This window comes from Zingiber officinale, chromosome 5A (assembly GCF_018446385.1).
Source record: "Zingiber officinale cultivar Zhangliang chromosome 5A, Zo_v1.1, whole genome shotgun sequence".
In the NCBI taxonomy this organism is placed as follows: domain Eukaryota; kingdom Viridiplantae; phylum Streptophyta; class Magnoliopsida; order Zingiberales; family Zingiberaceae; genus Zingiber; species Zingiber officinale.
In genome coordinates, this window is record NC_055994.1 from 148,676,296 (window position 1) to 148,693,606 (window position 17,311).

Sequence of the window (17,311 nt, forward strand, 5' to 3'; positions counted from 1 at the left end):
GACATTGGATTGCTGTGAAAGCATATGTTGAAGTACCTTAGAAGGACTAAAGATTATATGCTAAGTTTACCAGTCAGATGATTTGCTCCCTGTGGGTTACATGAATCCAGATTTTCAATCAGATAGGGATAATAGTAAGTCAACCTCGGAGTTTTGTGTTTACTTTAGGAGGTAAAGCCATAACTATGGAAGAGTGTTAAGCATAATTGTTTTTCAGACTCCACTATGGAAGTTGAGTATGTGGCAACTTCATATGCAACCATAGAAGCTGAATGACTCAGTAACCTCAAGATAGACTTAAATATGATTTCTAGTTTGTCCAAAAGATTATTACAATTTTATGATAAAGATGGTGCAGTAGCAAACTCGAAGAAATCATAAGTCCATAAGGCAAGTAAACACAATAGAGCGCTAGTACTACCCAATACGAGATTTCATATAACGAGGAAAAGTTGTTGTTGCCTAGATTGCATCAGATGATAACCTAGTAGATCTTTTAAGTAAGGCCCTTAAGACAAGAGCTTTTGATGGATATGTTAAAGGTTTGGGAATCAGATGTATGACAGCATTTATGGCAGCATAGTCTTTTAGTATAAGTGGGAGATTGTTGGAGTGTATACTAAAAGCCTAGCTTTTGTATAAACATTTATAAGAATCACATTGGTCAAGTGTCTACATTTATATATACCAAATGTAGATGTTCAATTAATTTATATTATAGATAACATAGTGTGTGGTGTCACACACAGAAGATTATGTTGTCGGTTCTTTATAAATTATAAACAGTAGCTCACGACTAAGATGGAAAGGAACGCACCATTGGAATAGTCGTAGTGTAATTAGGTATTAATTTATCTTGACTAATAGATTACACTAATACACTTTATGTGTATTGAGCAGGACCATTTAGGTAAGTTCTTTTTGTACTGACTTAGTAAAAGAACTAGACATTAGTTATTATGGAAGTGTGTGCTCTTAATCCTAATATAATAATAAGCACATATATTTAATATTTATTTCTTTGACTTATCAAAGGGTGAGGTTTAGCTCGGTAAATTAATATGCCCGTTAAGTTGGGAAATGATATTATTTATAGTGTGTTGTTGATTATAGAAGGAATCTGTGTCCTAGTTATCTATGTTGAGAATGTCCCTAACAGGAGCTCATAAGGATTGTCATGTTAAACCCTGCAGGTGGACTTAGTCCGACATGACAATGAAGTTGAGTGGTACTACTTTTGGAGCTAGATATTAATTAAGTGAGTTGTCAGTAACTTACTTAATTAGTGGACATTCGTAATCTTAAACACAGGGAGACTAACACACTCATGATAAGAAGGAGCCCATAATGTAATTTGGGATTGGTGCGGTAGTGTGATAATAACTCTCTAGTGGAATGAGTTATTATCGATGAACTTGAGTTGTGTGTTCGGGGCGAGCACGGGATACTCAAGCTCATCAGAAGGTCAAAACCAATTTCTCCTCTAGGTCCCTGTCGTATCCTCATTAAAGCCTCAAGTCCATCCAAAGAAAGGCCCGTCTTGGTGTCCAAGAAGGGGGCCAGCCCATTGCTTGGTGACCAAGCAATGGCCGGCCACATCTCCTCTTAATAGGGTTGGCCCTATTGCTTGGTGACCAAGCATGTAGGGGCCAGCCATAATTATTTCAAATAGGAGGGGTGTTTTGAATTTTTAAAATCTTCTCTTTGTAGAAAACTATAAGTTTTAAAAGAGAGATTTTAATTTTTAAAACTATCCTTATTTGAATTAGGTCACATGTTTTAATAGAGAGTTTTAAAAGTTTTAAAACTTTCCTTTTTTAACCAACCTCATGGTTTAAGAAAAAAAGGGAGATAAGTTTTAAAATTAAAATTTTCTATCATCATGTTAAAAAAGAAAATTTTGTTAGAGAAGTTTTAAATTTTAAAACATGGTTTTAATTTTTAGAACTTTCCTTTTTTAACTCTAGGAAAGAGAGCATGTAAAATATTATAAGAGTTTTTTCTTCTTGTAAAATTTTATAAAAAAAAATAAATTATTTTTCTTTCCTAAATATGGTGGCCGGCCACCTTGCTTGGTGCCCAAGCAAGGGGTCGACCAAACCCAATCCTAAACCAAATAGGATTGATCACAACCATTGATTTGATGATTGATTCCTTATTTGCCTTGGGCAAGTAATATAAAAGACGGGGTGAGGGGGCTTCATGAGAAACAACTCTTATTCTCTTGCTTGGAGATCTCTTGGTGGTCGGCCCTCTCCCTTCTCCCTTTCCCTTTGCTCTCTTTTCCTTGGTGGTGGTGGTGGCCGGATTTTAGAAGAAGAGGAGGAGGCTTTTAGGTGATGTTCATCTTGGAGGATCGTCGCCCACATGACGTCCAAGGCGAGGCGAGGAATACGGCAGAAGATCTCGAGGTCATTAGCTTACAAAGAAAAGGTATAACTAGTAATTTTCTTCCGCATCATACTAGTTATTTTCTTTGTAAGAATTCTAAATACAAGAGGCAATTAGATCTAGTTTATCGAATTTATTTTTCGAGTTTGTGTTTTCTTCTTTTTCGAATTTGTGATTCGATTGTTCCTTTTGGTTAACCTAGAGTTATTTAAGGAAATAAATATTAACTTTCCTTAAAAGGCTTTGCCTAGGCGGTAGTGGTTGCTCCCATATCCAAGAAGGTCATGTGCCTCGCCATGCAGTCCTGGAAGCCAATTTTGGAAATTAATATTTATGGAATTAATAACTAAGGTAGATTTGAATCAATAGTGTTAAGTTCCGCTTGCGATTCAAATCTAAACCATTAAGAATAGATAAGTTAAATTTGGAATAAGATGTTAAGTTCCGTCTGCGATTCCTAATTTAACTTCCGTCTGCGATTCCTAATTTAACTTCTAAAGAACACAATAGGTTATTTAAGAAAAGGTTCGATACTTGTACAAAATTTTTTTTTACAGTGGAACCGGTACGTTTTCCTAGGACTAACCAACAACTCTTGCCCCAGTGCGAGTTATAAGTGAGCAAGGCTCTCACGCCCAACGACCTTCCAGGTCGGCTATCCCAGACTCTCACCCCAGTGCGAGTTATAAGTGAGCAAGGCTCTCACGCCCAACGACCTTCCAGGTCGGTTGTCCCAGACTCTCGCCCCAGTGCGAGTTATAAGTGAGCAAGGCTCTCACGCCCAACGACCTTCCAGGTCGGCTGTCCCAGACTATAAGTGAGCAAGGCTCTCACGCCCAACGACCTTCCAGGTCGGCTGTCCCAGACTCTCGCCCCAGTGCGAGTTATAAGTGAGAAAGGCTCTCACGCCCAAATACCTTCCAGGTCGACTGTCCCAGACTCTCGCCCCAGTACGAGTTATAAGTGAGAAAGGCTCTCACGCCCAAATACCTTCCAGGTCGACTGTCCCAGACTCTCGCCCTAGTACGAGTTATAAGTGAGCAAGGCTCTCACGCCCAACGACCTTCCAGGTCGGATGTCCCAGACTCTCGCCCCAGTGTGAGTTATAAGTGAGCAAGGCTCTCACGCCCAACGACCTTCTGGGTCGGTGCGATAATCTTCTTGGTCGATATTCTTTATATCCACCGGAACAAAATGTAGCAGGCCAAGTTATCGTGTCGGATTGGCAATAGACCATATTTCAAGGGGTTTTACTAAAAGTGAGATTGCTCAGACACATTCGCAAGTCCTGGACACCTCTCAAGCATCTCACTCACAGCGGCCAAATGATCATATGTCATGAGGTGAGTGGAAAAGGAGGTAAGCTGATTGTTTTTATTATTTTTGCTATGTTTTGTTAGAAATATTGGAGAAACGCAGGGGTTCTATCAACACAATGATATATGGGCAATAGAGTGCAGAGCTACAATAAGGGTGGAATACATAATACAGGTTTTATTTCGGTAAAATCAGAGGTACATTTTTCAGAGGGTTCAATTGCTGCCAGATACGGAGGCAGGACCCTCTTCTCTCAGATGGGTCTGTGCTCGAATCAGTTCTCCTCGGACACTTTCAAGAGTGTGTTGCAATTGGCAGATGGTCTCATCCTTTAGCCGATTCTCTTCTTTCAGCGAAACCAGTTTGTACTCATGCTTTATCTTCAAATATAGGATATAATGGATTTGACTCAGGAAATCCGCTTGAGCTTTAATCTTGAGGGTTATTTCAGCCCTAGTTCTGTATTTGGCTACTTGCCAGAGCTCCTCCATTTCGCGACGGAGGAAAGTTTGCAGATCCCTAGTTCAGGTTCATATCACGTAGAGCTTTTTCCTTAAGAGCTAGCTGGTGGCGTATGGAAGATAGCTCAGTCGGCTCCATGGGTTAGACAAGGATCACAAGGAAGCAGAAGAGATAGAGATACGGGTGTTGATGTAAGGAAACATAAACCTTTTATAAAGAAGAAGAAGGTGAAGGGTTTCCTCGGAACTCGAGGTGGCGCTTGGAAAACAGTGTAATATTTATAGGAGGAAACTGTGCTCAGAAGTTGAGGAGTCAACCTAAGCACAGAAGGAAATTGTTCACCTCCTAAGAAGACAGATCTGCAAAGGATGCGGGAACCAGGTCGGGTAACACAAGGATTGGAGTCTAGTCAGTCGGATTAGAACCTCCTTCGACTAGACTTGAGGGGGAGACTTGTGATACGGTGCATGTTTTGTGGGGTCGGTATGATGATGTGGTTATGAGTCAATACCACAAGAGGGTCAGAAGTCAAGCTAACCTGGAGGTCAGGATGGTCAGAAGTCAAGCCTCCGTGGCTGGTCAGCAGTCAAGCTGACGTGGAGAGCAAAGAGGTCAAAAGTCAAGTTTACGTGGCCACGGTCAAAGTCTCAGCTGACGCGGCGGTCAAAGGAAGGGATTATAAGCCGGACAAGGACCAGTCCTGACAGCGGTCAAGGACTAGGCCCACGGGCCAGGTATAGTTGAGGACTGAGCTCCCAAGCCATGGATAATAATAGACATAAGCAGGTCGGGAGACAGACCTGGCGTGCAGGTCGGGACGCCCAAGCCATGGATAATAGCCATGAATAATAGTAGACATAAGCAGGTCGAGAGACAGAGCTGGTGTGCAGGTCGGGAGACAGACCTGGCGTGCAAGTCAGGAGACAGACCTGGCGTGCAGGTTGGGACACCCAAGCCATGGATAATAGTAGACATAAGCAGGTCGGGAAACAGACTTGGCGTGCAGGTCGGGACGCACAAGTCATGGATAATAGTAGACATAAGCAGGTCGGGAGACAGACCTGGCGTGCAGGTCAGGACGCCCAAGCCATGGATAATAGTAGACATAAGCAGCTCGAGAAACAGACCTGGCGTACAGGTCGGGACGCACAAATCATGGATAATAGTAGACATAAGCAGGTCGGGAGACAGACCTGGCGTGCAGGTCGGGACGCACAAGCCATGGATAATAGTAGACATAAGAAGGTCGGTAAACAGACTTGGCGTGTAGGTCGGGAAACAGACCTGGCGTGCAGGTCGGGACGTACAAGCCAAGGATAACAGGTATACAGGCAGGTCGAGAAACAGACATGGCATGCAGGTCGGGACGTAAAGCCAAGGATAACCGATATAGAAGCAGGTCTGGACACAGACCTAGCGTGTAGGTCGGGAAGTACAACCATGGATAACAGCGGATAAAAGCAGGTCTGGACACAGACCTAGCGTGCAGGTCAGGAAAGGCTAAGTCAGGGATAACAGAGGATAGAAGCGGGTCGGGGTACAGATCTCGAACTACAGACTCATCATCCAGACACTACAAGACAAACAAGCCAAGGAATTGTAACCGCTTGTCAGAGAATGTCAGAGAATAATCAGTGTCAGGGTGTGAGATCTCGGAAAATTTAATTAATAGGGTTATTTGGAAAATAGCCTTAGAGAATTTTTTTGAAATTTTCAGAAATTTTCTGGGAATTTTTCGGAGCTCGTACGGAGGATTTTGGGGGGATTGATCGGTGGGTACGGATAAAGCCTATTAGGGATACCCATTTAAGTGAGGAAAAGTGTTTAATATAAATTCTTTTCCTTTATTATTCCTTCCCAAACCTAAATCGCCGAACCCGAGCTTCTCTTCTTCCCCGTTCCCTTTCTCTGTTCTCTCCCTCTCTCGCGGATGAGCAAGCCGATGGACTTATGGCGATCGTCGACCTCGACCCAGTGGAGCAGTCGTCGGACGGACTTCCGGCGATCGTCGATCTCGACCCAGGGGAGTAGTCGCCGGTACAGATCTGGACGTGGGTGACCTTCTCCAGCCGTGGTGAGAGCATCGATCTCGTTCTGCTCTCGGTGTCGCTGTCGATGCCACAAATCCTGGTCGCCTGCAAGCTCATCACAGGTAGAGATCTTCCTCTCAGTGTGCTTCGTCACCGTTAGGTTCTTTTGGTTATGGATGGCCGATCATCTTCTCCCTGTCTTTCTACATCACCGGATTCCACTAGATTAGGGCTTGATTTTGGTTGTCTCTAGCCGATTGACCTTCGGTTCCTCCTTCTTGAGTTGATCACAGAATGATCCGTGTCTCCTCAAATTGGATCAGATTGGATGATACCTTCTGGAGACAACCGATTGGAGGTAAGACATCGCCGGATCTGTGGTAGTTTCAAAGGTTCATTAGGTTAGAGTTCGTCCGACATTGATTCTTCTTGGTGGCTGATTTAGGTCACGGGGTTGATCTTCCTTGTTGGATGCGTGATTGTCTTCCAGTTCTGGGCTAGGAGAAAGCATCAGATTTCTGTGGATTGTCCTTGTGGCCGATCATTGCGTTCTCCTTGGTGATCCGATTGAATCCATTGAGGTAAGGTTCTGTCCTATTCTGTGGTGTTGATTCTTGATTGCTTGAGATGCTTATTGCATCATACCAGTAGGAAGGATTGAATCCAGTGAAGACCTGCTCTGTGGATTTCAATTTGAGTGCTGTGGATTGCTCTTTGATCCAGCAACATCTTGTTTCAACAGCAACTTGAGCAAAGCAGTGAGGTTCTGCTGCTGTGGTGTTGGAAGTGGGATCGTGAGGTGATCCCTAACAGCAACCTTTGATCTAACAGTCAATAGGTGCTGTGCTGTGAATCCAGGTATGTGAAGGGATGTTGATACTTGATGTAAATGCAGGGAATTGAGTTTATGTGTAGGTTTGATTAGAGGTTGTAGTAGGTGTTGATTGTATCTAATCAAATGGATAAACCCTAATCAGTTGTTAGATTAGTTTAGTAAGGATAATGGTGACGTGATTAGGGTTTTGCCCTAATTTAGTTTTAGAATTTTATTTAGCTATTTCATTTGAATTTAGCTAAATAAAACATATATGTTGTTTGATTGACACAGGACTCTGATTCGAGACGGGCGTCTCGACCTTGGATCGCTTGGTTGTACCTTCTATTTGAGGCGGGTACCCTTTGACTTATCTTTTGATAATGTCTTATGATATGTGTAGCTTATATATATTTACTAGTGGTAGATAGTAGATTATTTTTTCCCTGGTCTTAGCTAGTTGATACCTATCACATGCTTCATCTGCTAGTTGCTTTACTTCAGGATTGGATATTTTATCTCTTGCCATGTGTATATATGTTCATAGAGATGCATATCTATAGTGCTCTACTCTACTGGATTAGTTGCTTTACATGTGTGATACATGCTCTTGGATTCATGATATTTACATCATTGTTACATGTGATGTCTTTGGATTTATGTTGTTTTTTTATCATTGTTATACATATGCGTTAGTTTTATTGGCACCTACGTATATGGAGGAGGCTTTGTTCAGGTATGTCATATTGTAGCCGCATGCACCATATCGCATGATTGCATGCTGGGCGATTGATGACTCCATTATTGTTGAGCTCGTCGGCCGGCTACATAGGCCTGCACACAACGTGTTTCACTGCATGGGTAGTGGCACAGCACTAGGGTGTGTATGGCAGGTTGCTCGGTGGTGCACCGCTGGGGTGCTCATGGGTAGCACGATACAGCAGGGTTGCAGCCGGGATCCCTCCCCGTCATCGCGTACCGGGAGTTGAGAGCATTGCACTCCCTCACTATGTTTGAGGTAGGAGGATAGGTGTACTCCGACAGCATCCCGTCCACTCGGTCACTCTTCAGGGGCAGTGATGGCAGAGTGCACGGTGTCACAGCCCTACCCACTCGGTCTCACCATTGTGTGTGAGATGGCTGACTGGTTGACAGGGGTGACCATGTCATATTGCATCATATGCACGGATTGCATTCGTTATGATTGATGCATTTTGGTGATTGCATATGATTGACATGCATACAGGATACATGCTTTTGCTCTGACTATTTTTATCTTTGTATGTAGACAGTCAGTTGCTCAAGCCTCGCAGGTGAGTACAGTTTATTTCAGTTATGCATTTTCTTATTATTCTTGCTATAGACTGTACTTTATGCCTATTGCTGGTTATTACAGTTTATTTCAGCTATGCATATCTGTTATACTGTTAGGAGACTGTACCGTAGGTTGTACTGTTAGAAAACTGTACTGTATGCTCTATGGTTTAGTGTACTATATCGTAGGTTGTATGGTTAGAGAACTGTACTATTGATTCTATGGTTTAGGAGACTGTACCTTAGGTTATTACTGGTGGATATATATTGCTGTACATGTCTATTGGTTTACCTGCTGAGTTCTTTGAACTCACCCCGTTGTTACTATTTTTCAGGTTGAGACCGTCAGGAGATATTCCAGTCGCTAGGCCCCTTTGCCGCGAGGATTTCTAGATATCGTTTTCTGTATTCGCTTTTATACGTATACTTGTGATGTGGGTGTGTATTGTGGACTTTATGTCGAACATTCGGGTTTGCTACTTTGTTTTCCGCTGTGAATATTTCATTACTTCGTGGATTTCATTTCTTCGTTGTAGTGGAGTAGGATGTGTACGTATATCTTCGTTGATTTTTATATCATCTTTTCGTTATATAACTGCGTGGATTGTTCATATTTTATTTGTGTAGAAGTGTTAAATATAACTGCGTGGATTGTTTACTATTTGTGTGTATTGTTCCGGCCGAGTGTGGCCGAGGTATAGATATATGTATACTGAGCTTCATATTGTCCGCCGTACAGGGGAGATGCTGCCGAAATTTCTTCGGACAGGGACTACCTGGGGGCGTGACACAGGGAATATGCTAACAGTCGAGGCTCGATACACCCTTTGGTTTTGCCGCCAGCCTATTAAGAAGAGACACGTGTCAACCACCGCCAGACAAAGCCTGACAGACGACATTCCTTAACACCCATCAGACCCAGAAACTTCCGCTACAGTATAAAAAGGGATGCCTTGTCCCTTATGCAGGTACGCTCACTCGTCATTTCTTACTAGTCTTTACTTTTCGTCCATTTCTCACCCTGAAATCACAGAGAAAGAATGAAAAGTAAAGACTAGTGAGAAATGAAGAGTGAGCGTACCTGCATAAGGGACAAGACATCCTTTTTTATACTGCAGCAGAAGTTTCTGGGTTTGATGGGTGTCAGGGAATATCGTCTGTCAGGCTTTGTCTGGTGGTGGTTGACACGTGTCTCCTCTTAACAGGCTGGCGGCAAAACCAAAGGGTGTATTGAGCCCCGACCGTTAGCATATTCCCTGACACTGATTATTCTCTGACATTCTCTAACAAGCGGTTACGATTCCTTGGCTTGTTTGTCTTGTAGTGTCTGGACGACGAGTCTGTAGTTTGAGATCTGTACCCCGACCCGCTTCTATCCTCTGTTATCCCTGACTTAGCCCTTCCTGACCTGCACGCTAGGTCTGTGTCCAGACGCTTCTATCCGCTGTTATCCATGGTTGTACTTCCCGACCTACACGCTAGGTCTGTGTCCAGACCTGCTTGTATATCTGTTATCCTTGGCTTGTACGTCCCGACCTGCACGCCAGGTCTGTTTCTCGACATGCCTGTATACCTGTTATCCTTGGCTTGAACGTCCCGACCTGCACGCCAGGTCTGTTTCCCGACCTGCTTATGTCTACTATTATCCATGGCTTGTACGTCTCGACCTGTACGCCAGGTCTATTTCCCGACCTGCTTATGTCTAATATTATCCATGGCTTGTGTGTCCCGATCTGCACGCCAGGTCTGTCTCCCGACCTGCTTATGTCTACTATTATCCATGGCTTGTGCGTCCCGACCTACACGCCAGGTCTGTTTCCCAACCTGCTTATGTCTACTATTATCCATGGATTGGGCATCCCGACTTGCACGCCAGGTCGGTTTCCCGACCTGCTTATGTCTACTATTATCCATGGCTTAGGCGTCCCGACCTGCACACCAGGTATGTCTCCCGACCTGCTTATGTCTACTATTATCCATGGTTATTATCCATGGCTTGGGCGTCCCGACCTGCATGTCAGGTGTTGGTTGCTACTCAGAAAGCCTAATGGTTCCACTGTACAAAAATTTTGTACAAAGGTCTGAACCTTTTCCTAGCTACCATGTGTTCTTTTAAATTAAACTTGGATCGCCTGCGGAACTTAACACGTTTGATCCAAAGTTTAATTTATTTGTTCTTTTAGGTTTAGACTTGGATCTCCTGCGGAACTTAACACGTTTGATCCAAATCACTTAGGTTATTAATTTCATTAAATATTAATTTCCAAAATTGGCTTTCAGGACTGCATGGCGAGGCACATGACCTTCTTGGGTATGGGAACAACCACCACCGCCTAGACAAAGCCTTTTCAGGAAAGCTAATATTTAATTTCCTTAAATAACTTTAGGTCAACCAAAAGGAACAATCAAATCACAAGGAAAATAAAAACAAAAGAACACAACATCAAAAACAAATTCGAAATACTAGAATCGCATGCCTCTTGTATTTGGTATTATTTCCAAAAATAACTAGTATGATGCGGAAAGAAAAATACTAGTTATTCCGCATCATACTAGTTATACCTTTTAGAAAGACCTCTTGATCTTCTACCATATTCCTCTTCTAATCTCGGACGTTGTGTGGGCAACGATCTTCTGAGATGAGAACCACCAAGGCACCTTCTTCCTTCCTCCTTCAAGTTTCGGCCAAGCACCAAAATCCAAGGATGAAGAATTTTTAACACCAACCAAGCTCCAAGGGATATAAGCTTTCTCTCCTTCTTCTCCTTCCTTGATCCGGCCACAACAAGAGCTTCACCAAGATGAGAAGTTTCGGCCAACAAGAGGAGGGGAGAGAAATAGGGTCGGCCACAAAAAACTAAGGAAGAAAAGAGGGAGAAAATAGAATAGAGTCGTTAGCCATGAAGCCTCCTCTACCCCCTCTTTTATAATCCTTGGTTTTGGCAAATAAGGAAAATTTAATAAAAACTTCCTTAATTCTTTTTCCATTGAAAAGGAAAATTTATTTAATTAAAAATAATTTTCTTCTCATCAATTATAATGGTCGGCCATATTAAAGCTACAAAAAAAATTCTCCAATAATTTTCATCTCTTCATGGTTGGTAAAAAGAAAATTTTATTTTTCCAACATGTAGATAATTTACAAAGAAGAGAAAAAATAAAATATCCTTTTAATCTACAAATAAGGAAAGAGATTTAATCTTTTCTCTTAATCTTTTGTAGAAACATATAAAAGAGATATTTTAATTTTTAATCTCTCTCTTTTAAATTATATCTTCCACATAAGAAAAATTAAAATTAAAATTCTTTTTTATTTTATTAAGGGCCGGCCACTAGACTTGGGTTCAAGCTAGGGCCGACCACCCATGGACTAAGGCTTGGCCGGCCCTAGCTTGATTCCCAAGCTAGCTTGGCCGGCCCCTATATCATGGGTATGAAGGTGGGTATAGGTGGGTATAGTACTCTTATAATTAAGAGGCTATGATAGGGACCGAGAGGAGGAATTGGTTTTAGTCTCCCGATAAAATTAAGCATCCCGTGTTCGCCCCGAACACACAACTTAATTTTATCAATAATAATTCATTCCACTAGAGAGCTATTATTGAACTACCGCACCAATCCCAAATTACATTTTTGGGCTCCTTCTTATTATGAGTGGGTTAGTCTCCCTGTGTTTAAGATGTCGAATGCCCACTAATTAAGTGAGTTACTGACAACTCATTTAATTAATATCTCAGTCCAAGAGTAGTACCACTCAACCTTATCGTCATGCCGGACTAAGTCCACCTGCAGGGTTTAACATGAAAAACCTTATGAGCTCCTCTTGGGGGCATTATCAACCTAGATTACTAGGACACAGTTTCCTTCTATAATCAACAACACACACTATAAGTGATATCATTTCCCAACTTATCAGGCTTATTGATTTATCGAACTAAATCTCACCCATTGATAAATTAAAGAAATAAATATCAAATATATGTGCTTGTTATTATATTAGGATTAAGAGCACACACTTCCATAATAACTGAGGTCTTTGTTCTTTTAAAAAGTCAGTATAAAAGAAACGACCTCTAATGGTCCTACTCAATACACTCTAAGTGTACTAGTGTAATTATATAGTTAAGACAAACTAATACCTAATTATACTACGATCTTCCAATGGTTTGTTCCTTTCCATCTTGATCGTGAGCTACTGTTTATAATTTATAAGGTACTGATAACATGATCCTCTGTGTGTGACACCACACACTATATTATCTACAATATAAATTAATTGAACAATCTACATTTATCATAAATGTAGTCATTTGACTAATGTGTTTCTTATTTCTAGATAAATGTTTATACCAAAAGCTAGGCTTTTAGTATACATCCTAATAAGGTCTGTCTCTCGACCTGCTTATGTCTACTATTATCCATGGCTTGGGGGCTCAGTCCTCAACTATACCTGGCCCGTGGGTCTAGTCCTTGACCGCTGTCAGGGCTGGTCCTTGTCCGGCTTATAATCCCTTCCTTTGACCGTCGCGTCAGCTGAGACTTTGACCCTTGCCACGTAAACTTGACTTTTGACCTCCTTGCTCTCCACGTCAGCTTGACTGCTGACCAGCCACGGATGCTTGACTTCTGACCTTCCTGACCTCCAGGTTTGCTTGACTTCTAACCCTCTTGTGGTATTGACTCATAACCACATTATCATACCGACCCCACAAAACATGCACCGTATCACAAGCCTCCCCCTCAAGTCTAGTCGAAGGAGGTTCTTGTTGGAGTGTATACTAAAAGCCTAGCATTTGTATAAACATTTATAAGAATCACATTGGTCAAGTGTCTACGTTTATATATACCAAATGTAGATGTTCAATTAATTTATATTATAGATAACATAGTGTGTGGTGGCACACACAGAAGATTATGTTATCGGTTCTTTATAAATTATAAACAGTAGCTCACGACTAAGATGGAAAGGAACGAACCATTGGAATAGTCGTAGTGTAATTAGGTATTAGTTTATCTTGACTAATAGATTATACTAGTACACTCTATGTGTATTGAGCAGGACCATTTAGGTTGTTGGTTGCTACTCAGAAAATATAACGGTTCCACTGTACAAAAAATTTGTACAAAGGTCTGAACCTTTTCCTAACTACCATGTGTTCTTTTAAATTAAACTTGGATCGCCTACGGAACTTAACACGTTTGATCCTAAGTTTAATTTATTTGTTCTTTTAGGTTTAGACTTAGATCTCCTGCGGAACTTAACACGTTCGATCCAAATCACCTAGGTCACGAAGACAATTAAATATCTATTTCCAAAATCGACTTCCAATACTGCATGGCGAGGCACTTGGCCTTCTTGGATATGGGAGCAGCCACCACCGACTAGATAAAGCCTTTTAAGGAAATTAAATATTTAACCTTCCCATAGTAACCCTAGGTTAACCGCTAAGAACAATCAAATCACAAGGAAAAGAAAAAACAAAAGAACACAATTTCGAAAACTAATTCAAAAAACTAGAATCGCATGTCTCTTGTATTTGGTATTTTTACAAAGAAACAAAACTAATATGATACGGAAAATAATTATTAGTTATACCTTTCTTTGTGAATAATGACCTCTTGATCTTCTACCGTATTCCTCTTCTAATCTTGAACGTTGTGTGGGCAACGGTCTTCCGAGACGAGAACCACCTAGCACCTTCTTCTCCTTCCTTCAAGTTTCGGCCAAGCACAAAACTTCCAAAGGATGAAGAACTTTTTCCACCAACCAAGCTCCAAGGGATGCAAGCTTTCTCTCCTTCTTCTCCAAGCTAAGATCCGGCCACCACTTGATCTCCAAGAAAGATGAGAGGTTCGACCACACCAAGGAGAAAAGAGGGAGAAAATAGAATAGAGGTTGCCCCCATGAAGGCACCCAATCCCCCTCTTTTATATTCCTTAGCCTTGGCAAATAAGGAAAATTTAATAAATCCTTCCTTAATTCTTTTTCCATTGAAAAATAAAATTTTAATTAATTAAAATTAAAATCCTTTTCTTAGGGTATATGGTCGGCCACATCAAACAAGCAAACAAGGAAATTTTTCGCTAGAAAAATTAGAGCTTCCTAATTTGCTTCCGGAAAAATTTTAAAATAAAATTTCTCTTTAATAATCCCTTCATGGTTAATGCTATAAAAGGAAATTTCTATAATTTTAAAATTTATCTTTTCAACATGTGAATGATTTATAAGGAAAGTTTTTACCAAAATTAAAATCAACCTTTTAATCTACAAATAAGGAAAGAGTTTAACTCTTCTCTTAATCTTTTGTAGAATCTTATAAAAGGAAATATTTTAATTTTAAACTCTCTTTTAAATCATGTATTGCACATAAGAAAAAATTTAAAATTAAAATTCCTTTTTTATTTTTAATGGTCGGCAACACATAGGTTGAACCTATGCTTGAGCCGACCATAATCAACATGGTTTGGCCGACCCCTTGCTTGGGCTCCAAGCAAGGCTTGGTCGGCCCCCTTTAGATGGGTGTAAAGGTGGGTTTAGGTGGGTATAGTACTCTATAATTAAGAGGCTACGATAGGGACCGAGAGGAGGAATTGGTTTTGGTCTCCTGATAAAATTAAGCATCCCGTGTTCACCCCGAACACACAACTTAATTTTATCAATAATAATTCATTCCACTAAAGACCTAGCTTCAAACACATTCGGTTTTTTTTTTTTTTTTAACTTCTTCCTCTTGGTAAAAATACCAAACGAGCTCCAAAAATTACATAAAAATACTCTATAAATTCCTAAAAATCTTTCGAATATTTCTATAACATTTCTAAATATTTTTAAAAACGTTAAAACTCCTAATGGGAAAAATGGGGTCGTTACAATCCCCCATACCTTATAAAAAGTTCGTCCTCGAACTTAGAATGATTCTGGGCATTTTTATCTCATACTGTCCTCATACTCCTAAGTAACTTCCTCATACTTCTGGTTCTAATTACTTAACTGAGGTTTCTGACTCCCCAGTGTCTTGTCCTCCATCTTGACATCTAGTTATGCCAAGAAAAGACTTGATATCTTCTCTACCCTTTCTAAACATACTTATGCATATGTATAGAAGAGAAATAAAACTTCTATCCTATTAAAGCGCATATGAGCAATTATTCTATACTGCAAATAATAAAAAAAAAACATAAAAGGAAAACTTAAATACTTTCTTAGTTGAAGACGGCAAGGATGGTGCTGATGTGTGATGCTGGAGAATGGGAACTGCTCTGATACCAACTGTAACGACCACCCTTCTTACTACTACTACTCTCTAAGGATGACCGTTACTTAACTACTAACTCTACTTAACCGGTGTGATTAAAAATTACGTGGAAACCCTTACCGAAAAATTCCGACAGAGTCTCCCCTATACCGGTGACCATATTTAACAATACATGCAATATATACTCAGCCACAAGCGGCTGGAACACATATTAATCAACCAAAAGGAATAACATCACCACGCAGTTTAATGAAATCAAGATGAATGGCAGAAACAAAATAAAAACACACAATTAACTAACAGCGGAAGACTAAATGACTCATCTAATACATTCTTAATAAATGACAATTTTAATAAATTCTTAAACTAAGTCCCAAGGCTTCCATAGTCCTGGCATCACACACCATCTGCGCCACCTCGTCGCCTTCCTTTCTATATCTTTTCCTTTCCTGTATCTGCAGTAAGAGGAAGTGTAGTCTATAAGCAAAATTTGCTTAGTAAGCGCTATCTAACTCACAAAAACTCGATATGCATTTATATAAATAAAAACATGCTAAAACTGAATGCTAGCATGTAAAGTTACTCATGCTCATAAATAGCAAATAACAGTAAGCTAACTCATGCTCTTCTAACAGTAAAGAAACATACTGAAAGGCTAAACATATAAGACAAGTCTATACTATCATGCTAGCATAAAGAATTTAACTTACTGAATTCTAAACACTTTCTGATTCTTATTAAACTTACTTAAAAACTTATTCTTTTATTTCACTTATTTAAAACTTATTCTTTATTACTTGTAAACTTTTGTAAAACTTGCTTTACTTGTTCAAAAACTTATACTTATAATACTTCAAAATAGTAATCAACTTCTTCTTGGGCCCAGGCATAGTACCATCTTATGCGCGTTCCCTAATAGGTTGGGGTAGCGAGCCACCAATCCTAAAAGAGCAGACCTCGGTCTACCAGGGCCAAGACCTCGGAATTGGACACCTGGATTTGTTTAACGACAACCTCGGAAGTCGGGTACTAGCCTCTTCTTAAAAGTAAAATACTTATAATCTTAATTACTTCTTCTTTTAATGCCTTGGCATTTTAATAGGCACCTTGTGTGCCAAAAATCCCTAAAGTCTCGACTTTGGGATCTACTTAAGGCCTCGGCCTTTTCTTTCTTTTCTTTCTCTTTCTTATACTTGTTCAAGTAAAATACTTGTTCTTATTAATACTTCTAATAAAAGATTGCTTCTTACAAAACTGAAATGTAAATGCTTAAACAACCTAGAATTGAATGCTTAAACAAACAAAACTGAATCTGTTTAAGGTCACAAGCAACCTAAAAGCATAGAACCATCTCATACCAAGAAGAACTAAAACAATAATCCATCAAGCAAATCAAATCAAAAACTGAATTTGCTGGAATATCCATAAACTGATCATGCCCATTAAAGTGATAGGGCAGAACTTAAACCTGTGTTGTTAATCAATCCCACATGCATTCAAAACTATAATAAAAGAAAGCTGCTGAAACTTAAAGAAACCACAGCATAACCAATGACAACAAACTAAATAGAAACTACTGCTGTACAGGGAATCCAAAGCAAGGAAAACAAGGAACAATTACTACTCTTAAATTCAAGCCATCCTAAAGATGTACAGAGGGAAATCCGAACCAAGGAAAACAATGAAGCACTTGCTGCCCTTTAAACTTCAAACTATCCTAATGCTGT